This window comes from Lagopus leucura, unplaced genomic scaffold, assembly GCF_019238085.1.
Source record: "Lagopus leucura isolate 7727_CA_CO unplaced genomic scaffold, USGS_WTPT01 Super-Scaffold_100157, whole genome shotgun sequence".
NCBI classification, from domain to species: Eukaryota; Metazoa; Chordata; class Aves; order Galliformes; family Phasianidae; genus Lagopus; species Lagopus leucura.
This window is the reverse complement of record NW_024962334.1, coordinates 2,978,891-3,004,571: the sequence shown is the minus strand read 5'-3', so window position 1 is coordinate 3,004,571 and position 25,681 is coordinate 2,978,891. Positions and strand designations below refer to the sequence as shown.

The 25,681-nt window shown below is 52.9% G+C and overlaps 1 long non-coding RNA gene and 1 pseudogene across 1 annotated transcript; one reads left to right on the top strand and one right to left on the bottom strand.

Annotated features, from left to right (window-relative positions):
* The first annotated feature begins 9,380 nt into the window (after nt 1-9,380).
* LOC122189267 lies at nt 9,381-15,305 on the top strand. The gene is made up of 3 exons (XR_006181772.1): nt 9,381-10,327; nt 12,893-13,006; nt 14,541-15,305. It is a non-coding gene; the product is annotated as an uncharacterized LOC122189267 (long non-coding RNA).
* Nucleotides 15,306-16,475: 1,170 nt separating this feature from the next.
* Nucleotides 16,476-17,794, bottom strand: LOC122189350 (annotated as a pseudogene).
* Nucleotides 17,795-25,681: the final 7,887 nt, after the last annotated feature.

The window sequence follows — 25,681 nt, the reverse complement described above, 5'->3', positions numbered from 1 at the left end:
CCAGCCCTACCTTTGCTCTCACAGAGCGGGAATTGCAGCCGCGCTCGTCTCCATGCTGAGACATGATGGCTGAAGTCTCAGAGGAAGCCCAAGCTCAGATGGTTCTCTGCACAGGAACTTCTCCCGCTCCTGGAAAGAGCTGGCTTCACTCTTCCTCGATGCCCAAAGTCTCCTTTTGGACAGGAACCCTGCAGAAAGCATCCACCAGTGAAAAATCATGAGGAAGAAGCATCTTCCCAGCTTTCTCCTGCCGTGCCATGGAGTCTCTTGAGGAGGGCAACGTCTGGAAGGCAGCTGGCTGCAAGAGCTGCCTGCCACCAGGTCCAGTTTGGGTCTGACTGCCACGGCTTGTGTCAGCAAGTGCCCTTCTCCATCTCCTCCACAGCTCTGCACCCAGCCACCCGTGGGGGCACGAGCTGTGCTCTGAGAAGCTTGTGCTCTCCTTGCTTTTCAATGTCTGACATGAAGGTGGGGCTCAGCAGTGAATTTCCAGGGGAGGAATGACATCCCATCATCTTCACAGAAACGTGGGATGGAATCTGAACAAGAACCATTTCCCCTGGAAACAGCCATGCTGAACGGCACTGCTGGAGCTGGGAACTCCTCCCCAGCCCAGCTTTTCTGCTGATACCTCCCGGCCTCCAGCCAGCACCAAACCCAGCTCACCTGGTCACTGCCCAGCCGGATGACCTGGTCACTGTGCCCAGCTGACGCACGCGCCGCAGCGCTGCTCCCAGTGGGCTCTCACAGGAAGATCTCTCCTGAAAAGCACAGAGCTCAGTCTAGGTGTGCAGCACGCTCACCAGACCACCAGCTCTGCTCCAGCTGGGGCACAAACGCTCCCAGCCAGGCAACCACTGTGAGCTCAGCAAGTGCCTGCATCACTGCTGTGCTTTCATCATAGGCAAAGGAGTGGTCACCTCCCAGATCCAAACTGTAGGAAACATGAGACTCACCCAGTGTGGTGAATGGGGTTGATTGAATGGCGGTTAATTGAAGTAAAGCAACAGAGAAGTGAAGACGACCCTTGTGCAGCCCAATAAAAACCAGTATGGTCTCAGAGTGGTCAATGGAGTCCAATAGGAATCAGCAGAAAACAAAACCCGGCATCTCTGGTTTTTGCTTTCGGTCCCAGGGCAGCGCTGGCCTCCCTGGCTGTGTCTGTGGCTTTCAGTCCCTGGGCTGGATCTTGCCTTTTGGGCTGTCCTTTTTGGCTCTGGGGCTGGTGCCAGCCTCTCTGGCTGTGGCTTTAGGCCCTAGGGCCTTTCCACCTTCTCCAGCTGTGGCTTTAGTTCCAAGGCTGGAGCTCTCTTCTCTGCCTGCGGCTGAGGCTTTAGGCCCTGAAGTCAGTGCTGTTCTAACTGGGGCTGTGGCTGTGAGCCCCTGCGCTGGATGCAGCCTTTTGGGCACTGGCCCAAAGTCACCAGGCCTGGTACCAAATTGTAAGAAAACATGAGGGCCGCCCAATGGGGTTATCTGAAGTATCAAAACAGAGAAATTAAGATGACTCTTGTGTAACCAGCCTGGGTCATCCTCTCGCTCAGGCACCGCATGATCAGACCCAGGAGATGTTGCCCCCAGGCTCCCCCAGGCTGGAGGCTGGGAGGATTTGGGCTCCCAGGCAATCAGCAAGCATTCGGATGAGTCAGCCCTCTGGTTTTTATGAGGACAGACGAGTCCACCTTGGAAAGCCATCTGGGCAAAGGCAGAACAGCTTTGTTGTTGGGCTGCAGCACTCTGTGGCAGGGCGCTGCTCAAGCGCTGGGCCTGCATTTCCTCCTGGGCATCCACGCGTGCTCTGAGTCTGCTGCAGCTTTCTGCAGGGTTTGTGGCTTCCTGCTGAGGAGCTCCTCGTGTTCTTCTGCAGCTGCCCCCCAGCATCACTGCTGCCTCCTCTGGTGCCGTGCCGGGAGATGCGTCAGCGTCCATCAGCCTGCGCTTCCTTCCTCCCAGCAGCAGCTGCTCCTGCACTGACCTTCATTCACACTGGATGCCGTTCGCTTCCAGCGCCAGCTGACCTGCGAGACAGAGAAAGGAAATGTGGGATCAGCACAAATGCAGAAGCCCGAGGCTGTGCCACCACCACGTACTGCAGCCTTGGGAAGCCAGCTGCCACTGCAACCTTGGTCAGAATTAAAGCAGGCTCCGTAAATTAAGTGTGACTTCTGAACTGAAGTAACTGCCACAGTCAGAAATAAATACTGAAATCGCTTACTGAACTGTTGGTGGTTACCTCTGAATTCTTTTGCTTTGGGGAAAATATGGACTGGGAATTGAAGGGTACGAGAAAAACGAGGAGCACTTGGCAACTCAGGCAAACTGAGCAGCGCAGGGAAGATTGCTGCATTTCTTCTTCTCCTGGCCCAGAAAGGAATTTTCCTACCTTAAAGGAGGTACTTAAAAGAGGTACCTTAAAAGAGAAAAGAGAAGAAGAGCCTGACACAGTAGACACATTACAGTCTCACATCACGGGTAGAAGCTGGAGAGCTCTCGTGGCACAGAGCTCAGGGCTGCAGAAATTGAGGGTGCATCTAAGCTTTAAAATCAGGTGAAAGACAAGGTGGAATGTGAAACATGGGCACTTCCTGCAGAGCACATCACACAGCTGCAGGCAGCGCCTGAGGGGTAACAGATCAGAAAGGAAAACCTTACTATGTGAATGCAGGGACAAGCTGCTCTCTTCTTCTGGGCCTTTGTTCACAGTGAGGATTTCCCTCAAGAGCGCCGCTTTCCGCTCAGGCTGCTGCTGTCTCCAGCTGTTGGTCGCTTCCACTGCTGGACGCTGTGCCCACAGCTCATTCTGCTTTGGGCAAAGCCTGCTGGGTGAACTCCAAACCAAGGTCACAGCCACGCTAATCCAGCTGGTTTGTCTGGAAGGGCTCAGAGGCCACGCATGGGATCCTTTCTGCTGCTGCTTCTCTCCGGGCAAGAACCTCCACTCTCAGAGCAGCAGCCAAGAGCCAGAAGGCAGACAAAGCTTCCAATCCCCATGGATGTGGCTGTCTGCAAAGACAACAGCTGCCTGCTCTTCAGCAGGGTGACGCTCACCCAGCAAAGCCCTCACCCAACAGATGCCTTTCCTTACACTCAGAACTGTCTCACATTTGTGCAGCCCTTGGCACTGCATTTCCAATCCAAGCTCACATAGATCTCAGCCATTCCTTCTGTGTCAGTCTACTTGGATCCCCAGTTAGGGCTGCAGCTCAAGAGGTCAACACAACAGGAGTAGCACAGCATGCAACTGGAAAACACATCTCAAGGCTGAGAAGAGCCACCTCTGACCTTGGGCACAACTCACCAAGAGCCAGGCCTTGCAAACTTGGCCGATCTGAGCATGTGGGAGGGGGCTGGCAATCAGACCAGCAGTGTCCATTTCAATTGCAGCTCCGTGTGGAGAAGAACGCCAAGCAGTAACAGGTGTGAATGAGTTCATTCACAAGCAGCACAAGGAGTTTGTTCTTCATTAAAAAAAACATGCATTCCAAGCCAAAAAGGGAACAGCAGGAGTTGCTATCACTGGAAGACATTCCTATTCCCACACCTCATCCTCCTACCACAACTTTCCTTGCCTCACCCCTCGCCCCAGCTCCTGGAAAATGCCCGCAGACTGAAAGTCAGCTCTCAAATCCATAGACTCCTTTCCCATTGCTCCATTACAAGAAGACTTCAGACTTGTTTCATGCACTCCAACTGACCGAGCAGTGGTACCATGACCACTCCTAACACACGGAGGCCACTCTCAAAAGCTTCTAACAACTCCTGCCCCAAGACCAACATCTCCACAGCCATCCTTCTCACGTGAGTCCAGGAAACAAATGCACTGCACAGCCTTTCTGAACTACTATCATATCAGTAGCATTTCTGGTGGTAGAAAGACACAGCAAATAGTCCATCAGAGACATTCTGGCACATCTCCCATGAAAAACAGCATTCTTCAAACACCTGTGTTTCTAAAGATGAAAAACATCCAGTAAGCAGCAACGAGAGGCTCTGTTTTTCAATCTTTCCCAAGGGAGAAGTGTTCATATCCACTTTTCCTGACCACACAAACACGGCCCCAGCTGTCAGAGCCCTTCTGTCATAGCACAAGCAGACTGCACGCACATTAAAGAGCACGCACAGCCCCTCCTGAGGTCCTGGAGCCACAGCTCCCCTTCAGAGCTCCACAGCTTACCGGTGTTTCACACTGATGCAGCCTCACTCAAGCCTCATAGGTGTCCAAGAAGGCCTGCAGAAGGCAAGAGGCGGCAGCCAGAGGACAGGACATTTTCCATTTATCATCCTTTTGTTGTAATAATCTGACTTAGCCTAACTTTCCTGGATATTTCTCAATTATAACATCTGTGCATTCATTGATTATACATGAGGTTACATTATAACGTATGTGCTGGAAACTGTCTCCATATTAAGCTACATCATCATCTGTTTTCCACTAATTTTTGTTCTTTGCAGTAGGCATCCTAGGTGAGACTGAACTGGAAAGTGAACGTGTGACTACTTGGAAAATGAACCCACTGCTGGGGAGAAAATGACAGGACACCCTCTGCAGGTTCCTTCCCCATCCGCCTGGGGCAGTGGCAGCAGAGCTGAAGATGAGAGCCCAGAAGGCACTCAGACAGAAGTGAAAATCCAAACCGTGAAAGTAAGAATGAAGTCTTTACAGAAGTTTGTGTCACTGAATTCAGAGAACTGTTCTCCAACCTCGAAGACATGACTGTCTGCAATGGCGAGGAATCAAACGTGCAGCAGAGGAAACACTCTCTGGCTCCTTTCCCTGTGCCCCAGGTCTGTTCTGACATGGCAGCGAGGCGCAGATCTTAAGGGGAGAAAGGAGTTTCAGCTGAATCCAAACCTGGAGTCGGCTTGGGCTGGTAAAATTCCTCCTACAGTGTCTGTAGGAATTTACTGATTTCAGGGAGAGATTTCAAAGAAAACCAGCATGTTTGATGGAATGATTCAACTTCCAAGCTGTGTCAGTCACTTCAGTCACCTGTTGTGCAACACCAGAAATAAAAACAAAACCCCAACTGCAGGGCAAAATCGGGATTAAGAGAAAATTGAACGGGTTTTGGAGCCATTCCAACATTTTTCCCTTGATTTTTCCAGCTCAGGGAATGAGAAGAAGCTGTAAAGGAGCTAGAAGCCTCTCTGGATCAACTAAAAGAGGTGCAGTAACGTAGGGATGCTGATGGCCTGAAGTGCCATTTCACTTGGTGCTTGTTGTCTGGAGCCACCGTGCGTTTGCCAGCTTTAGTGCTTCTCTCTTTAAAGCACTGGCAATATGGAATTGGAAGTTTGTCAGATGGCTTTAATAGTGCAGCTGACAGGAGCTGCCAGTGCTGCTGGAGCCTTGTTGTGTGCAGCTGTCTGCGATGGGTGCATGGAGCAGCACTGAACACCTGCAGCTTTTCCTTCAGACAGACACGCAGACATACCCCTGCCTTCTGCCTTCTTCCTGTGCTTTGCTGTTATTTCCTAGGATCCTGCAAGCTGTCTTTGCTGTTTGTATTTTGTCTCTAGCTTTGCTTTGCGATCTTTTCCTTTGCTCTGCTGTCTAAGAAGTGCTGAATCCCAGCCTGACCCAGTCACGGAGCAGCTGAGGAAAGGAGCCGCTCAGCCCTGGAGCGCAGCTGAAGGCAATGGAGCTCCGTGGCTGGAAGGGGCGGAGCCTGGCTGCCCCTCCTGGAGCTCAGTTGAGGGCTGGCTGGGAGCAGGGAAGGGTTTCTTTCTGGAAGGTTCTCTGCTGTGGAGTTGGTTCTGTCGGTGACTCCTTGGAGATGGTGAGCAGTGCTTTTCCTGCCTCTGTAATATCCTGCCATTGCACTGGTGTTTCTGCCGCTCTGTGTGTGATGGGCTGCTCTGGGCTGGGGGTGGGGGGACCTTGTGTGCGTGTTTGCATGACTCTTCCTTTCTGTCACTCTTCAGAAGTGCTGGGTGCTTTGTGGAGGATCTTGCAGGAGGCTGTCAGAAAGCTGGCTGTGATTTTGCTCACATGAAGGGACGCAATGGGAATGGACGTCATTGCCACCAAGCAGAAGTGAGCTGCTTATGTTGTGAAAGATACAATCTTGATTATGGATTATGAGCAGTTGCAGTGCGATAGGGGACTGAAGTAACTGTTTGTTTGGGAGCTCAGGGAAGAGCCATGAGAAGTGAAATGGCAGTTTGTGTTTTGGCTGTCAAAATGGTGGAGCTTTATTGGTCTTTGCTTGCTGTGCTGTGCCTGCCTGCCTGCTCCCTGTGCTTGCTGCACCTGATACCAGTGGCTGTGGCCAGGCTCCCCAGGGCTGTGGGCCTGGTCCTGAGCTGCTGCAGCTTAAAGACCATTTGTGTTTGGGTTGTCCTTCCTGGAGCATCAGGTTGGACTTGGCGATTCCTTGTGGATCCCTTACAGTTTGGGATTCTATGATCTTGGTGGTTTACCTGGAAAATACCAGATGACTTTTTTATCCCCTCATGTTTTCATGGCAGTTAAACTTGTAGTTTCACTTCTAGATGTGAGAGTGGATTTGGATAAGGGGAGGGTAAGTTGCTTCTTTATTTGCTGTTCTGCCAGGTGGGTCTGTGTATTTAGTGCCCAAGTTGTGGTAGCTCTGTAAGTAGGGATGTTCCCAATGGTCGTAAAAAGACTCTGCTGCCAGCACAGAATTTGTCCCCAGGACTGCGTGCTGGATTCAGTTCTGTAGATTGATTATCTGCTATTTGAGATGGCATGTTCTGTTTATTTTTTCCAAGACATCAGGATTTGAGGTCGCTGAGATGTATGGATTAATCAATCCCTTGCATCATGTTTGAGCTTGAAGCAGTTGAATCGTCCCACACAGCACTGTTAAATCAAACCTTACAATGGCTTTGGGATCGTAGCTCTGCGCTGGGCTGTGCCACCAAAACGTGTTGGTGTTTGATACTCTTGGTGGATTTTATTTTTTAAGCGAGCACTGGGAACCAGTGGAGTTGAGCAGAGGAGCCTTAGTGGTGTGGTTGTGTCAGGTGTGCCTGATTTCATGGTGACAGGTGGCCTTTTAGTGGAGTTCAGGCTCTGAGCCCTCAAAGCAGTAATGGAACGAGTTTGGGGTGATAGCAGGGCTAATGCAGAAAGGTTTGGATGAAGCTGTCCCAGAAGAGTTACGGGTCCTTAGCAGCCTGGCTGGTGTGTGATGTAATTACTGAGACGTTCCTTCCTCTGTGTTGATGAAGTGGATGCTGTTAGATAAGGGCATTAAGCATTGGATCTTAGCTTCAAAGCACAGTGAAGGCAGTTGGAAGGCAGGAAGGTGACGAGTTGGAATCCTACTGTGAGCCCAAATTCAGCCAACCCTTACTGCTAAACAGGGGCCTCGGGTTTGTTTTAAGCTTTTGTGATTCCTGTGAGCCTTAACCGTCTGTTGGTAGGTTTGCAGTGCAGGTGCCTGGGAGCCATGTTTTTCCTAGGGAGAGCAGTGTGCTTGTGTTCCTTGTGTGCTCTTCAGCAGGGGCATGGTAAAAGCAGTGCTGGGTGTTGGGTGAGGAGCAGAGTGAGAGAGGCGAGCCCAGTGTTGAGACAGCAGGGGAAGCAGCTGGCTTCCACACAGCGCCCAGGTGGAGTGCAAGGTGATGAGATGAAGCAGCGTTGCAGGTGTTTTTCCAGGAGCTGTGTCTTCCAGGGCTCGGGAGCAGAGCTGTCCCTGGGGTTGCTTTTACAGGACACCCCCAGCCCTCCTGAGGACCCATGGTGAGTGTGTGGGTGACAAAGGTGTCCCTGAGCGACAGCATGAGGGTGGGAATGCGTGGAACACAGCGCCCAGGGGGGAGACGGGCAGCCTGGGGAGGTGGGGGGGGAAGGTCAGGCGCAAGGAGAAAGTCTGCCCCCATTGGAGAAAAGGGCCTGTTGAATGGCTTGGGTGGGATGTTGGAGAGCAGGAAGTTAGTGAGGTGAAAATGTGCCAGCTGGGTACCGTTTGAGCCCCCCAACCCCACAAGTGCTGTGCAAAGCTCTCCACGCCCCCTGGTGCTCTGTGCAGTTCCCCAGTAAGCTCCCGTTGCCTCTTGGCGTTGCCTCAACTCTCCTTGTGCCAACTGGGTGCCCCCGATGGAGATGTTCAGCCTGGAGGAGCTGGAGGAGCTCTTGTCTGCCTGCAGCCACCTCAACATCCCCAGAGGTGGGCACGGGGGCCTGTGGGGGCTTTGGTGCTGCATGAACGACTGCAGGCAGAGGTGTAGCAAAGGGAACGCAGGACATTTAATAGTGAAACGTACAAAACAGTGCTTAAATGACAAGATTCCCAGCCATTTCCCACCCCTAACACCAGTTTCTGATCCCACCCCCTAAAATTCCCACCCTCTGATCAGTTTCCCACTCGCCGATTAATTTCCCCCCTCCCTGCTCCCTCCCACCAATAGTTTCTTCCCCCTGCACAAAACTTCCCAGCCCCCCAAAATCCCACGCCAGTAATTCCTTCCTCCCAATTCCAGCAATTTTGGAGTACAATATTACCAGAGTACATTTTCTCACCCAGAATTGCCACCCCACCAAATTCCCTCCCCCTCTGCTGGCAGGCGAGATCCATGCCCGGTAGCTACTCTTCCCTCCTCCTTGGCATGACTGCAAGTGCTTTGGCTTCCTCCAGAGAGATGCTTTGCTGTGACTGGCAGCCGCAGGCTGCTTCTGGGCTGGTGGCCCTGCAGTTGCACCTGTGCTGGAGGAAGCAGCATGCCCAGTAGCTACCCTTTCCTCCTCCCAGGCACGGATGCTAAGCTTGTGTCCTGCTCCAGACTCGGTGGGCGTCTGTGCTTTGCCCTGGCGGTGCATTCTTTTCGGTGTTTGTTTGTGCTGCTGCTGGAAGGGTTGTTGTTGTGTTGCTGTGTGCCCATAACCGTGCCGAGTCCTGGTGCTGGCCGCCGTGCTGACAGCGGCAGCTTGGCCTAGCGCCGGCGTTTGTGGGCTGGCGCACGGTGGCAGCGCGGCAGCTTCCTGCGTGTGCCTGGGATGCTGGCAGCGTGCTGCCTGTGCGCGGTGCTCTGTCCTCTGGTGGTGGTGCAGGCGGGCGTTGGGCTGGTGGGCGGCGCGGTGCTGTCCCCGTGGTGCTGGTGTGCCAGCCGGCAGGAGATGCATGCGGCTGGCAGTGCGAGGCGCCTGAGCAGCACGTGGGGCTGTTTGTGCGGCGCCTCTTCCATGAGCCGCCCAGCGCGCAGCAGAGGAGGCACGGGGCGCTTGGCTGGCTCGGTGCTGTGCCCTGGGTGCTGGTGTGCCAGCCGGCAGGAGATGCAGCCGCGTGGCAGTGCGAGGCGGGGGAGAACCAGCCGGGGCTGCCTCCGCTGCAGCTCTGCCATGGGGTGTGCAGTGCGAGGTGCAGGAGGTGCAGGGGCAGCCAGGGGGCTGGGCAGTGCCAGGCGGGTGAGAATCACCCGGGGCTGCCTTCGCAGCACCTCTTCCATCGGGTGTGCGTTGTTCGGCGATGGCGGTGCGGGAGCAGCCAGGGGGCTCGGCACGGGCAGCTGAGGGGATGCTGCCTGGTGCCCACGTGAGTTGTTGAGGAGCCCAGGTTCAGCATCTTTGTTGTTGCTGAGCTCCCGGCTGGCCGTGGGGGAGTGAGGCAGCTCTGTGATGGAAGAGGAGTTGAGGCTGCTGGAGGCACGTGGGCTCGGTGGTTCTGTGGCAGTGGTGCGCTGCGTCAGCCCCTCCCTTCTGCAGCTGTGCAGAGCACTTGCAGCTTCTGGAATAGCAGAACATGCCCCGCCACGATGATGGCAGCCTTCCCACCCCCGCTTGGTGCAGACACCCACTGGTCATCTGTGCAGACCGCAAACTCACCATCCATCCCGGCGAGCAAAGGGTCAATTTCGGCATCGCCGTCCAGAGTGCTGGTGCTGGGTCTGTCTTCTGGGCAATGGAAGAAATGCCCAGTGGGGCAATGCCAGCTTTCCCGCAGGCGCTCAGCGCAGACAGCCCCCATCAGCTGTGCTGCTCCCAAACGCACCGCTGTTGATCCAGGTGAGCAGCTCGTCCATGTCTGCGGTGTCGTGCAGGATGCCTGGGTTGGCTGTCAGTTCTGGGGAAGGAAGAAAATGCCCAGAGGGGCACTGCCAGCTTTCCTGTGCCCGCTCGGTGCGGGCACCCCCCGCCAGCTCTGCTGCCCCCAGCCTCACCCTTGTTGATCCACGTCAGGAGCTCAGCGATGTCCTCAGCGATGTCCTCTGGGGTGTCTGCGCTCGTTGTCACTGCTGGCCAAGCAAGAGCATCCCCAGTGGGGCAATGCCAGCTTTCCCACAGCCCCGTGGAGTAGACAGCCTGCTGCCCGCCCTGCAGCCCCTGAACTCACGGCCTGATTGTAGCGAGGCAGCGCTGCAGGTGAGTGGAGCCATGGATGGGTGGGGGCAGACGTCGGTGGGCGCTGGGTGTCCCTGGTCCTCCGAGAGCAGCACGGCGTGTTGGGAGGGCTGCATCGGCGGCTGCCAGGTGTCGGGCAGGGTGCAGGGCCCGGGGAGCACCTGCTCCTGCAGGGAGGGTACCTGCAAAAGAACTAGGGGGGGGGCCGGGGCGGCCGGGGGCCTGCGGCAGGCAGGTGCCTGCGGGCTGCGGGGGCTCCACATGGAGGGGCACGGCCCCGGGCCACAGCCCCATCGGCCGCTGGGGCAGCAGCGTCCCTGCGGGCAGGGGACGTCCCGAGCAGGGAGCAGGGGCGTGGGGGGGAGCCGTAGCTGGGTGCAGCCCCCCAGGTAGGAGCAACAGCACCGGTGAGTGCATCCCCACAGTTGGGGTGAGGCCCACAGGTGGCAGCTGAGCCAGGGTTGGGGGCAGCCCCCCGGGTGGAAGCTGCGCTGCCTGTCCCCAGACAGCTGGTAGGCCGGGCCAGGCAGAGGGCTGAGGTGCCAGGTGGGTGGCAGTGGGGACAGGGAAGGGTTGTGGGGGTACCGGCATCGGTCCGCGGACGGTGGGCTGCATCCAGACGGGGTCCGGTGGCGGCACAGTGGCATCAAAGCAAGTGGCGTCAGGCGTCAGAGGCACCGTCAGCGCTCGAGGGAATCTCTCTGTGGGGAAATGGCAGAAGGGGCACTGGGCTGAGAGCTGGGGCCTTGGGGTGAGATCCGGGTGCCAGGAGTGGGATCTGGGGTACTGGGGTGAGATCCGGGTCACAGGGGTATTTTCTGCAGATCTGGGATGAGATGTGGGGCCACAGGGGTGAGATGTGGGGCGCTGGGGTCAGCTGGAGCGTCAGAGCAGGGGGAGCTGCTGCCTTACCTGCCATGACAGCTGGAGAGTGGCAGTTGGGGGAGCCCCTCCCCCCACGGGGGTTCTGTGACCGTTGGGCTCAGCCCCTTTCCCCCCGGCTTGCCATGCTTTGCCTTTTTGTACCCAGACCTCCTTCCCATCCCAGTGGTTTCCCATCCCCAGGATCAGTGACCGTATGGATGGGCATTTTGCAGCCCAGTGCCCTTCCTTCCCAAGGCTCTGCCCATCGTCCCATTGGGGATTGGCCATCCCTGCAGTGCGTTCTCCCCCCAGGGATGGTTTCCCCTCCCAGTCAGGATCTCCCGTCCAAGCGATTGCCAGTCATCACCACCCAAACCAGCCCGTGGCTAAGGACTTAAAGTGCCAGCTTTAATATGACCAGTTCTGGAAAGCGGCGGCAGCCGTGGTGGGCCAGTTGGACAGGTGACAATGACAAGGAGTGATTTCAGTGGGACAGCCCCGATTCAGCTGAGAACAGTGCAGGAATGAGTCGAGGCCCGTGCAGCGTATGCCGAGCTTGTTGCTGTGAACTGGTGCTGTGTGCCTCCAGAACATCGCTCACTTTACATCGTGGGCTTTTTCTCCTCGCTTTGGCCGTGTCCTGGGGCATTGCTAGCGAGGACAGAGCAGACAGCGTTGTCTTTTCTGCTCTTCCCTCTTCTGTGCTTCCCTTTTCTGCTCTCTTCCTCACCTACTCTTCAGCTCTACTCCCTTCCTGTTATCCTCTTTCTTTCTGCTCATCTGCAGTTCTTCCTTCCTTCCTTGTATCCTGACTCCTCTCCTGCATCTGTGCTCCTCTTCAGCTTTTCTTTCTTACCCGTATCCTCTCTTCTCCTGTTGTTCTCCTCATCCGCTCTTCTTACTTAGCTGTGTCCTCCTTGCACATCTGAGGCTCCCCAGTTCTTCTGTTCTGACCTATGCTATGTGCTCTTCTACTTTTCTGCTCTTTTCCTTCTCTGCTCTTCTGTTCTCTCTTCCTCCCTTCTATTTGTTTTTGCTTCTGCACTTCTCCCTGGCCTGTGTCCTCTCTGCCCATCTTCTGTACTTCTGCCGTACCCGTGTTCTCTCTTCTTCTCTCCAGCTGCTCTGCACTTCTGCTTTTCTGTCTTACCTGTCTTGTCTCCCTTTCTGCTCTTCTCCTTGTCTGCGTGTCGTTCTTACCTTCATCCTCTGTGTTATGCTTCTGCTCTTCTGTTCTGCTCGTCTTTTCCTTGCTTTGCTGTCTTGCCTGTATCCAACCGTTATCTCTGCTGCACTTTTCATCTTCTGCACTTGTTTCTTACCTGTATGCTTTCTTCTTTTTCTTCTCTTCTGCCCTTCTTTATTTCTGCCTTGTGTGTATGTGCTCTTCCCCTGTTCTGCTCTTTTAGAGCTCTTGTCAGCATCCGGTCGCTGCACCCCAACTCTGTGTCAGACTTGATTTTGGGGTGGCGTAAGGTAGGTAGGGCCTAGATTTGTGCAAGAGCAGCTATTGCGCTGTGCCCAGGAGGTGATGAAAAAGAGCCCTGAATAGCCAGGAGCACCAAGGCAGCGTGTTTGTGCAGAGGCCGCAGCATAAGCAGATGTGCACCTTGAAGGAGTGCTTTGTAGCTCTCCAGGAACTGCTTTTGGGTGGGGATTTTCTGGAGTTGTTTGCAGTTGTTGCTCGGAGGAGCTGAGGCTTTTCTCCTTGTATCTTTGCAGGAGAGCAGAACGCAGGGAGCGTCTGTGGTGAGATGCTGAGGTGAAATTGCCTTCCCTGCACCAGCAGCCTGTGTGTGTCCACGTGATGCATGGAGAAGAGAAGCCTGAAGTTCTGTGAGTAAGCCTGGCAAATGGAATACTGGCTGTGGCCTTTTTGGCAAGTGTGTGAGGAGGGGTCTTTGGACAGGCTGCTCTTTGGTTGGTTGGTTGTTTTTGCAGGGAAATGCCCTTTCAGTTGTTAGTTGTGACGGTTGGTTGGTGCTTGTTTGGGAAAGATTGGTCATGTAGACAAGCAGTGCTGTCGCCCCGAGGAAGTGAGAAATCTCCTGTGCATCCAGTCTTCTTGATGAGCCTTCCATTGCCTTTCCACAATGCCTCTAAATGCCCGTATCAATGGTGGGGGGATAAATGGGGAAGAGATGAGGTGCCATTTGTGTGCACGCTCTGTACGCGGAGCAGGCGTCACCTGCTGCGAGCTGGGAGCCCTGCAGAGCGTGCTGGATTTGTTTTCCTTCCTTGTTGGAGTGCGATGCCCAGTGTGAGGCCCCATCTGGACTGCTGTGTCCAAGTGTAGAGCCTGCAGTGAGAAAAAGACAGGGAGCTGTTGGAGAGGGTCCAGAGGAGGGCCGCTAGGATGATCAGGGGACTGGAGCAGCTCCCCTATGAGGACAGGCAGAGGGAGTTGGGCTTGTTCAGCCTGGAGAGAAGAAGGCTGCGGGGTGACATCATTGCAGCCTGCAGTACCTAAAGGAGCCCACGGAGGGGAGGGGAATCAAGTCTTTGAAAGGGTTGATATGTGTAGGATGAGGGGCAATGGTTTTAACTTGAGGGAGGGGAGATTTAGGTCAGACATCAGGGGGAAATTCTTTACCCAGAGAGTGGTGAGGTGCTGGAACAGCTGCCTAGAGAGGCTGTGGGTGCCCCGTCCTTGGAGGTGTTCAAGGCCAGGTAGGATGGGTCCCTGGGCAGCCTGGTTTAGCATTCAACGTGGAGGTTGGTGGCCCTGCACGTGGTAGGGGGGTTGGAGATTCATGATCCTTGAGGTCCCTTCCAACCCTGGCCATTCTGTGATTCTGTGATGCTTTTGTCGGTGCTGTGTGCACTGGTGTCCTAGAGAGAGCCCCAAGGTCCTTGGTTTATTAAGGGCCTTTTTCTCCATCTCTCCGTTGTTTTTTCCTCTGTTCTCTCTGTTGGTATGACATACGTGGCCCATCAGATAATTCAGCAGGGAGTGGTGTCTTCTTGCAAAGCTGTGGCAGGTGGGTGCATGCACTTCACTGCTGGTATGACAAAGCTGAAGGTGCCTGAGGTGTTTGAGAGCTTTGGGAGTTGGATGGAGAGTTCTTGACCAAGGAAGAACCCTTTGGTCCTTGCCCCGTTGGGAGAGGGTGGGATTGCTGAAGGGACAGAGACATCTTTGATTGATTTGAAGGGTGTAGGAAGGGAGCTGTCAGGTTTTGGGTTCCTTTGCCGTGCTCTGCGCAGGCTGTGCCAGTGCTGGGGTTGGATTTTGAGTCACTCTGTAGAGCAAATGAGACAAAGGGTTTTTTGTGCAGCCTGAAACCCTGCAACCCTGCAGTAGAGGCTGCAGCCCAGGGTAGGTGCCCTGTCTTCACAATTGCTGCCCACACTCTTCCCTTCTCCACAGTGACCACGGCCATCCCCTGAAGCTCCAGTCATGAAGACCCTGCACATCATGTCTGATGGCCGTCTGTCTGCGCTGCCCTTGGCTGTGATGGGTGCAGCTACCTCATGTCCCCTCAAACTGCCAGGCATCCAAGCTTCTCCTCCTCCACCAGCTCTCCACTGACTCCCACACCTTTGCCACCTCCCATGTCGTGTAGTGGAAATGCATGGTGCTGGGGCGGGCCCAAACTCCCACCCTGACAGCAGGCACGTTTCCAAAAACTCTGCTCACTTGCTCATCCTGCTGGCTCGTGAGAAGGTCCTGTTGTCAGCTCTGCCGACCGGCACAGCAGAGGTGGGATTGTTAGAGCAGCCTGGAAAACAGCAGGGGAAAAACCATTTCCCCCTTTGGCTGTTATTTGTTGAGAAATGCTGTGTGGTGAGTGTTGAGTCAGGGCCTGAACCACCAGCCCAGATGGAGCATCTGGGGAAAGGACCCAGTCAGCCCTGGGAGCGCAGGTGAGGGCAGTTCAGCTGTATGATGGAATGAGGGGAGCCTGGCTGCACCTCTGTTAGACCTCACTGAAGGGCTGACCCTGCACTGGGCAAGGATCTGTGGTTGGAGATCCCTCCCTTGTGGAGTTTTCCCTGTGAGCCTGGATCTTCAGGGACAGGTGAGCACTTTCCCTTTTCTTTGTAACACCCTTCTGTTGTGCTAGTCCCTTTGTGGTTACACCTCCTCCCTCTGCACTGATCATTCTGATTGTTACTGATGTCCTCTGCCCCTTCCCACCTGTAAAGCAAACAAGGCGATGACAGAGCCTTTATTTGAGATGTCGGAGCTATAGAACAGGATATCAAAGCAAGAGGAATCGACTCATCCCTCCCAGCAACAGTTTGGCAGAAAGCGGTGAGCTGAGGAATGCAGCCTTCTGCGTTTGAACTGCGGTGTGCTGAAAGGTGAAAGGGGGCTGAGGGGTGAGGGGAGGAGACCTGTGCAGACTGACTGTATGTGTGCTGCTGGGAGCACTGCTGAGATGGACAGAGAGGAAGGCTCCCCGCTCGAGGTACTCGTGTGCAGCCCTATGGCTCTGCTCCTTTGCCAGGCTGGAGAGCTGAATCAGCTCCGATTCTACAGATCCTTCCCTGAGTCCTGCTGCTGAGCACCGATACTTGTGCATGCTCTGGGCCACATCAGGACTGGAAAGAGGAGTAGATATCAGGCGGAAGGATCTGGCCTTCTGCTGGGTGACAGCCACCTGCATGGCCTGTTCCTGCTTTCTCTTTTCCCCAGGGGACATTGTGCTTCCCAAGCAGTGCGTGGAGCTTTCTGATGGGAGTGAGCAGCAAGGAACTGACTGAATCATGGAATCACAAGGTTGGAAACGACCTGTAAGAGTCTCAGCTATAGAGGTTCTGTAAGGGTCTCAGCTTCCTTCCTGCCCTGCGCTTGACTGAGGGACCCTGCGACCAGCTCAGGAGGTAAGAGGGGGCCATGGGCCCAGCTCTGCCAGCTTTCACTGTGAAAGGGAGCAGTTCAGGGAAAGACACAGCCTGGGTGAGCCTGAGCTTTACTCTAGCATCTGAGGGAGCTGTGGACATCAGCTGTGGACATGATTCATAAAGGTGTGGGTCAGCTGTGGATGCTCAGTGTTCTTAAGCAGCCCATGTGCTTCCCATGGATTCTTGCTGCTGTCCTGAGCCCTTTATAACCTCAGTAGCCCCTGCTGTAAGGCAGCATACTTGAGAACTAAAATGGCATGGTTTTGTAGGAGGGAGCAGGGGCTTTGTACCAGGGAGCTGCAGAGCATCCTGGGCACAGCATGGCAAGATGGGAACATCCACTGCATGTCTGTGTTGGCTCTACAGAACTGCACAGGGGCACAGCATCTCTAGCAAGAAAACCTCTGCAACTCATTCTGCTCCCTTATGTTTTTAAAACATGACACGGTCCAGCTCATTGTGGCCATGGGCCACAGGAGCTCTGACAGCATCCCAGTGCTGTGGCATCCCACTGCCCGCCTCTCCGAGGGGCCAGGGCTGATCCAGAGCAAGGCAGCAGCTTGGTGCTGCAGTGGGAAGCGGAGGTGTGTGGAGTGCTGTAGGTGTGCTGGCTGTGCCACGTCGCTGTGGGGTAGAGCTGGTGCTGCAGTGAGCCCTTGTGGGATGGTGGTGGTGCGTGGGGTTGGAGGGCTGTGCAAGCTGGTTATCGCAGGGCTGGGGAAAGCAGGAATAATGGAGATAATGGAGAGAGGTGGCTTTGGTGGGGCTGCCTGATTTTTCAGGTGCTCCAGAGGGTTGCTGAAGTTGATCAGGAAATGCAGCATCTCTCCCTTGTAAATATTTCAGGCTGAGGCACTGGGGTGAGTGGAATGGCATAGCTGGGTCTGGGAGTGATGGCTTTGGGTTCGGCCAATTCTTGGTATCCCCTGGGTGAGCCAGTGCCCTTGCCCCTGCCTTCAGTTTCATGGACAAAGGGGGAAACAGCCTGCAGGCCCAAGGCTGCCTCGTCCTGTTCCACTTGGCTGTGGGTGGTGTGGGGCTGTGTGTCAGTGGGCTGAAGCTGGCCCCAGGGGGCACCCAGCAGGCTTTGACAGCAGCAGAGGTGGCTGGCTGCGGGCTCTCTCTGCTCCACGCTTTGGTTCACAGGTCTTGGGCTGCTCCCAGTCGTCCTCCATGTCCTCGGGTTGTGGTTCCAAGAAATCCTTCAAGTTGGAGAAGTATCCCCCAAAGGGGTGGCAGCTGATGTGTTTCAGCAGCTGACTGCAGTATGCGTGGAAGAAGCCGGTGAAGACAGCGGGTGCAGGGCCCCCATCCTCAGCTCTTGGGTAAGGCTGTGTGTCCTCCCAGGGGAGCACTGCGATGGGTCCTGCCTCACTCCAGCCTCCCCTGGATGCGTCCTTCAATCCTTGTGTCTCTGGGCTCCTCTGCTCCTTGAAGTGGGGGTTGGCTGCCAGCCGGCTGGGCTCTGGGTTGGGGTGAGTGCTGCTCACTGCCCCATTGCCCTCCAGGCAGTGGTGTTAGTGGCAGTGGCAGGACTCTGCCTCACTCAGCTGGGCCAGCAGCTTCTTTTTGGCCAGCAGAGTCATGATGGGGTGGTTGCCTTTGGAGTAAAAGCTGGAAAAGAGGCACTTGCAGGCTTCAGTGTGGGCACAGCAAGTGCCGGGCCACCCCCCAGAGGGGCTGTGCCAGAGCCGTGGGGCTGGCACATTGCTCCACTGGCCAGCCTTGCTTGTGGGCGTCTGTTTGGTCTTCCTGGGTGGGGAATGCAGCCATCAGGAGGTACCCGGAGGGGCAAATCTGCTCAATGCATCTTTAAGATGGGGAAGAAGAGTATACGTATACGTATCTGAGAATACCTCACTGGTGTAAAAATGTCAGCACTGATGGAAGCTTGTGTGGGAGCAATAATTCAGTAATAAAATAGGTCAAATCCTTACACTGAAGTTGGGTACCTTACAAGAACCATTTTGTGATTTTGTTTGACAGTTTGCTTTGCATGATGTGGATGGTGGAGCTGTGAGGATGTAATCCATTTCCAGTTGTGAACAGGATTGCTCTCAGAGCTGCTGCAGTGAGATGCGTGTTGGCTGACTGTAAGCTTAAACTAATTGCCTCTGAATATCAGTGTGTGTGTGGGGATTTTGTTTTTAATTCTGTGATTTCATCCTTGCCCTACAGCAGCTCTGAAGAGGCCCTTGTTTTCCCAAACCCTGCTTTGCTGCTAATTGAGGCTGATGGCAAGTGCTGTGCTTTGGGCCCTTTGCTTTTAGTTTCTGTGGCCTGTGTACCCTGGAGGGTGCTTTCTTTCATGTTTTTTTTTTGTTTGCTAGCCACCTTTTTGGTAGATAAGATTTATTAGGGATGTTCTTGCTTTCCTGTGGTGGCTATGTGTAGGTGCTGGACCAGGGGAGGTTATCAGGAAAGAGAAGGATTTGCTGCACTAATTGAATTGTAGCCTTTTAGACAAAAGGAAGTTAAGGTGCTGATACTGTGCTGTGTAGCTGGAGGACTTCCTCAGGATTAATCTGGGCCTTTTTCCCCAGTTCCCAATTTGAGCTTCTCCATCTGTTTCTACCCATATTGGAGCAGACCTGTATCTTGGAGGCAAGACCTGGGCAGTGAAAAGCTTAGTCTTGAGGGATATTGACTGGCCACGTTAGTATATGAAATGTTCAGGCATGGAAGAGAACAGCCAGTTTACAGCTGAGGAATAGTTTGCCTTTCCTCTTAAATTCTTGCCCCTGGTTTCTATGAGCACTGTTACCCACTGCTTGCAGTGAGACTCAGCGCTGGGTATGAGAGGGCCTGGTGCTGAGCGAGGTGTAACTGCAGCTCTGCACTGAAGCACACTGCACCCAGCAGTATCACAGGAGCTGGAACACCTGGTGTGTGCTTGGTTTTAAACTGTATGTGCTTTAATGGTACTGGACTTGTGGGCTGCTACTCGTTACCTTGGGAGATTTCTGTAAGGCTGTTTGAAGACATTAGGACTGCCAAGTGTCCTCGTGCCCTTCTGTCAGCGATGACTGTTCTCAAGGCACACATATAAGCAGAGTCATACTGTCAGGTTTGTTTTTGAAGAGACAAAAATGAAATAGGGCATTTTTAGCTTGGATCAGTTCCCTAATCCGGTGCAGTGCGTGCTCTCACACTGAGAAGGTGATGGCTGAGCAAGGCTGGGGGCTGCTGGTGCTCCTTAAGAGGGCAAGGAGCACGCTGAGCTGTGCTACTGGCTGGAGCTAGCAGGTCTGCAAATGGCTGTGCTGAGGGGTCAGGCCTTGCAGAGAGCTGGGGCCAGCAGCTGGGAGAGGACGGCTTCACAGCCAGCCCTCCTGCAGATCACCATGACTGGCGTTGGGCTGCAGCCTTGTGTGATGCCTCGGGTCAAGCAGGGGGCTGGAGGCAGGTGATGTTACTGGGTGGGAACCCCCAAACCGACAGTCTTCCACGTTCCTCTGCCTTGTACAGGCTGTGGGAACTGGAGTTTGTTTTAGAGTGAGTTGCAAACTTCTGCAGTGCCCAGTCTGCAGTGGTTTGGTCTGTCCGCTCTTGAAGTCAGTGGGAACCTTCCTGGTAGTTTGGTTATTCAACTGTTCCACGAGAACCTTCCCTAAATAAAAGTATTTAGCTGTGGAAACATTGGACTGTAGGCCAGCAGGCAGAAATAGTGTGTGCAGAGGGGTTTGTGAATGTACCTTGCCTCTCTCTGTGCTGTGACTGCTGCAATACCATGATAAAAATAGCATAAAGGATTCTAATAACTAATGAACTTGTTCGTTGATGGATTAAGTGTTGTCTTAAGGGCAGCAGTTGGAGTCCATCTAATAAAAGTTGGCTGGAGGTGTGTCCTGTGGCTATGGCAAACTTTGCTTTATAATAGCCTGTACTTTTCAGTAGCTGCTTGCCATGCTGTGATGTGGTTGGAGAGGGAGAAACAGAGCACTGGTCATTTCCCAGCAGATAGTGATAAGTTTCTACTCAGTCACAATGCTCTGTGGTCTGACAGGTTTATAATTATTATCCTAAGATTGATGTATCTGAGGGGACTGTAAAGATGGGCAGCATTAAGAAATCAGTAATCATTCCATCTTGAAATGCAGTTTCTGGACAACATCACAAATAAGCATCAAAGGTTTGATTCTAGGCTTGTCATTCCTTCCTCTCCATCCCTTCCTCTCCTCTCAACTCCCAAGTTCAGCGTACTTTGCTGTGTCAGAAAAGGGACTGTGTGGTGGCCCACTTCTTCCCTGATGGAAAAACAGGGATGGGAATACCAGCACCATTGGAAAGGCTGTTAAACTTGCTGTGTGAGCTTTCCTTTCCCCACAGTGCAGTTTTGATCTTGGGAAAGTCCCCTCTTCGTCCCTGCTGGATGAGGGTGATGAAGGTTCACGCGCTGTTTCTCCATGAAGGGCTCTGGAAGGGCCGTGTTAGCTGTGTGCAGAGTTGTGGTTCGTGCCCATTTCCCTTTCCTCCCTCTCCCTCCTCATTCAGCCCTCGTTGAACATCACGAGTTTGGCCGTCAGGTGCCGCCGTGTCCTGCAGGACTTCCTTCTTTCGCTCTGAGTTCTCCCCAGTCGGGCCTGTTTTTGGGATGCTGTTGTAAGTAATGCTCTGATCTGGAGAGCTGGAAACCTCTTTATCTCAGAGCACAGCTGTTCACAGCTGGCAAATAATAGACTGTACGATGGAGTCTGGGAAACTACTTGAGTTTCTCTGTGGAAGGCTCAGCTTTACAGCACGAGGTTCTGAGCTGGTGCAGTTTTGCTCTCACAAGGAAAGTAGAGGATTGGAAAAGGAAATGCTGTCCCAGCAGTAAGAATGTGCTCATCTACTGACTTTGGTGATCCTTGGCTAGGAGCTGCAAAATGCCTAAGAGTGCTGACATTATTGCCTTACTGTTTGTGTTCATTCTTCCTCTACGTTCTGTTAGAATGGGTTGAAACATTTTTTCAAGTGTAATTTAGAATCGTAGAACTATTAAGGCTGAGAAGCCCTCTGAAGTCATCTAGTGCAGCCATCACCACCATGTCCTCTAAACCATGTCCTCTGTTTAGGCAGCTCAGCTACTGACTGAAAAGTGAGGCATTCCTTGATATCTTCATATCTTACATCTGCAGTATTTGTTGTCCAGGTCTTATTTCACGTTCTGTTTTCTCATCTACCCCAATAAAAGCGCGCTCATCTTGGGGAGGATGTGGCAACTTGAGTGCTGCTTTTTACTGTCCTGAGAACTTGTAATGCGTGGCTGTTCACCAGTGTTTCCAGTTCTGAGATGGGGAGAGCAAGACAAAAACATTTATTGCGTCTTCCCTTCTCAGGTGCAAGAGTCTCAGGTTATGTCCAGAGGTCTGGCAAGACTAGAATAAGAGGTTTTTGCCTTTGGTTCAAATTGTGTACTTTGGCTAGCAGAGCAAGCCACAGGATTACCCAGCTGAGCAGAATTATTCATGTGTTTCAGCATTCACAGGCTTGTGCCTCAGGAAAGGTGCATGGAAGAGCTGGTGGCAGAAGCAGCCCAGCACGGCCAACTCCTCACTGCAGTTCTGTATGGGAGAAGTGCTGTGCCTGGCTCAATGGCAGGACAAGCTTGGCTTTGGCTGGTTTTCAGAGGAAAAGGCAAGTTTTTGTGCTGATGGAAGAAAGCCTGGATGCCAGCAGAAATGCTTGGCCATCAGCTGTGTTTGATGGGTCTCCACTCAGCGATGGCTTTTTGCCTGCTTAATGATTTCTAAGTTCTTTAAGCCCTGAGCTCTGCACTGTGCTGTTTTCCCACCAAATTACCCTGTTTCCCTCAGAACTCTCCCTCACACAGGAGCTGGCACTTGGCTGCGAGTTTTACCTCTCCTTACCTTTGTCACCCGTCACTGTTCTGTTGGCCTGCATACCAGTCCATGTCCCTGTTGTGTCAGTGCTGTTGTTAACACTGCAAATTGCATTTTCCCCCTTCTGGTCAGGATACAGAAGCAGAAGCTGACTGACAGCTGTTTTTTCTGCAGATTTTCTGCAGTGCTCATGCAGATGGTGTGTGGCTGTTCAGCAAAATAGAAGGCTTTTTCACGTCCCTCTGGCTTTTACCCATGAGCATTTTGTTCTGCTGGTTGGCAGAACGGTGAGGATGGGATTGCATGGTGGGATTATTGGTATTTCTAAACTAAAGCCCCTGGCAGATCCTTGGTACTTCAAGCTGTTGTGCTGCCTCACCAGGTGGATCAGAAATGCAGGCTGGCATATCTCACTGGCTGATTCATTGGCCGAACAGTGACATTTCAAACCCACGAGCTCGTCTGGATGTTAATTGTCAGGGGACTAAAGCTTGTTGGAATACGGGCTGTCTCTTTCCATATTATGTGCGTTGTGTGCAGTTGAGTCTTGCAGTATCTCTGCAATTCACTCTTCTGCCATGAGGTGGGATGGTGCAACGTCCTGTTCTTGTGGCGAACCGAGAGTGCTGCCCAGATGGTGAATGAGACAAGGGATTCACTGCTCCTGACTGTCCAGAATCCTGGGCAACAGTTAGCAGGGCAGTATTTTCTGAGAAGGAATTTATTACAGTGCATTTGAGATCTGTCAGTGTTTCTGCTAGCGCCAGAACACTCTGGGTGTGTTTTCAAACCAGGGTTTCCAGTCCTGCTAACAAGCAGTGGGGTTTGTGCACGTACCCCGTGGGCTCACGTGGAAACACACGTTAAGCATCAGAAGCTTCCTGGATGCAACTTTAAGGCTTGCTGCGTTCTCTAAAGACTGAAATGGGATTTTCCTGATGCTGTAGGTTTTGATCTTATGGAATGTACATCCTGGGAGGAATTACTGCTGGTGGCTAAAATGAAAGCTGGAGTTGTTCAGTGCAGAGCTGTGACGGTTCTGGTCTGCCTGGTGTGACAGTGGAAGAGCCTGGGCTGTTCTGGAGAGAACTCTGTTCATTGTACTTAAGCAGGAGAATGTCCCTGTGGTGTTATTCAGAAGAAAAGCTGTTCTAATCCACCTTACCTCAGGACCTTGTTTCTCAAATCCAGACAAGACAGGACTGTGTATGTGTGTGCATAGAATGTGATGCTGGTGTTTGGTTTTCATGAGGTTCACAGATTGGTGCCTGCTTGCTCTCAAGTTGGCTCTTGGGATGCAGTGATCCAGTGTCTCACTGGCAGTGTGACAAGTAGGACTTGGTTCTTGCAGGTTTGTTTCCTTGCCCAGCTTTATTTCCACTGCTGGGTAACTGTGTCTGCAAGAGCTGCTCAACAAAAGGAGTGCAGTGCACATTTTGCTGGAAACTTAGCACTGAGTTTTGCCCATTTCCTTTAAGTGGAAAAGTGAACCTAACGTGCCTTGTTGGTGTCAAGGGATTTGTTTGCTGGAGCAAGCTGAGGAATGAGGGCACAAATAGATCCCAGTTTCCTGTTCATGCAGCAGCCTTTAAATGTTGCATTAGCAGTGTTAGTAAGACCCAACGGATCCAGGGACGTCTGTGCCCGAGGCTTGAAGTAAAGCTGGAGAAAAGCAAAACAGCTGACTTAAAAAAATGTGTGCTTAGAAGCTGGGAAGTGATGAGAAGTGTGTTCCTCTGTTCCCATGGCAGTTCTGCTGAATAATCATCACCTGGCAAAGTGCAGCAGCATGGTAGGGAGCTCAGGGCTGCAGTTCAGGAGGAGGATTCTGAGGGAGGCGAGAGGCTTTGCTGATGCTTGGCTGGAGGAAAGAAATGTTGTGTGTTAAGAAGGTGTTTTCTGTCAAACGATGTCAGTGTCCACAGCATTTGAGGTACTGAACTCAGTGCACGTGAGAGAAGCTGATGCTTTTTGTCGTCTTGGTAGTGGAACAAGGAAAACTGAGGACAGTTTTTGGAACAACTTTGTTCCTCACATCTTTCCTGCAAAAAAAAAGTAATTCAGGTGGCCTGGGCTCTCTGTCATTTATTCTTTCTGAGCCCTTGGAGCTGGATTTCTGCTCTTGGCTTTTCACAGGAGGTTGGGCCAACAGAGAACAGCTGATCCAGGAGCTCAGCTGGATCCAGGCTGACCTGCTGTTTAGTAAGTCCCTCCAAGCTCAGTTACAAACTTTGGTTTTCTTCTCCAAATTAGGGTTGCCGGAGTTAAGCAAGCGCTGAAGCAAATCTGTTCACCTCTGTTTTTCTTTTTATGCTGCTCTTTCATTTCTGGACCTCCTGTAAGAATGACCACGTGCTTTGCTTGTTACTGATTCTGGGGTATCACAGTGCAGTTTCTCAGTCCCGTATCTGGTCGTGAGCCATATTAAGGATGGAGGAGCTTTTCCTCCCTGCACGTCTGCTGCTTCCCTGGCTTTCAGCAGAACCCCCTTGTGAGCAGTGTAACGTAGGGCTGAAGCCCTCTGCTGAGCAGCACGGCGGGTTGTGGCTGAGTGCTGACACCGTGGCTGTGCAGGGTGGGCTGGTGCAGCACACAGCTGCCATGGCTCTGTTCCTTCACTGATCCTGTCCTTGTTCAGCTTAGTTGCATTATGTTGGTGGGTTTTGTGGTTGTTTTGTAACAGTAACATGATGTGCAAATGTAACGAGCTGAAACAGGGAAGAGAAGAGCAAACCAAAGCTGCTCTTGGCTGTGCCCAGTGTGTAATTCAATGAGTCCCTCTGTATATTTTTAAGGGATTTGAAGTGGTCTCTGGATTGGTGCTCATCTGGTTTCACACCGCCCTGCAGTGTTTTCCCTTTCGGTGCCCTTTGGCTCTCGCTCTGAACTCTGTTATACAGGCTCCACTTCAGATCATCTTTTTCCAAGGCCCTGAACTGTTGTCTGGTGCAGAATCCCTCGAGTGCTGCTTAGCACTGAGTGCACAACGTCCCCAGGTTCCTTCTCCCCGCTGCAGTGCCGTCCTCAGGGAATTCCAGAGGCTTTGCTCACTGACCTCTTCTGCCTCAGTCCAGCAGCGCAGCTCAAGCAAGCAGCTTTCTGCATTTTCACAGCATGTCATTCTTACGGCGTGTTGTGTCCAAAACTTCCTCTCCACAGGTGATCCTCAGCATTCTGGCTGTCGTGTTACCACTCTTCTCGTGATCTGATTCAAAGAGGCAGTGAAACGAACGCTTTTCTGGCACAATGCACTGAAGGTTAGGTCTGTATTGTAGGGGTCTGAGCATGGCCCGTTTGTGTGACGCGTAGTTGTTGTGATGGACTGAGAGCTAAGGTATTTTAAAAGACATAGGAGCTTTTGTGTATAAGAGTTTGGTATGAATAATAAAGTTTCTGGCTTTTTACTCAGGGGGATGCAAGTTTGTGGCATTCTTCCATTTTGTTTTGGATGGTGCTTGTCTGAAAGCTGCGATATGCTCATTTCTGGTTTGCAGATAAGGCATTTTTAGGGCAAGCTGATAATGTACCAAGGTCTGTGAAACCCTGAAGTTGTGGTTGGCAGAAAGACAGTTTGGGAAATTAGGTCACCATTACCTGACTGTTCTGTTGTGTTTTTTTTTTAATTATTTTCTGAACTTTAAATCCTGTCACGTCTCCTGTAGTGGCCACTGTTGCTGTTTCACCAGTAGAACCCAAGATGGACGGAATCCCAAGCTGGCAGCTTGAGGAAGCTTGAGCCTGAAGGCCTGAAGCTTCAGAGAGGTGACTTCACTGCATGAAGGCAGCACCAGGAGAGAAACAGCTGTGCAGTGTGAGTTGTGAAGGGAACGTCTGA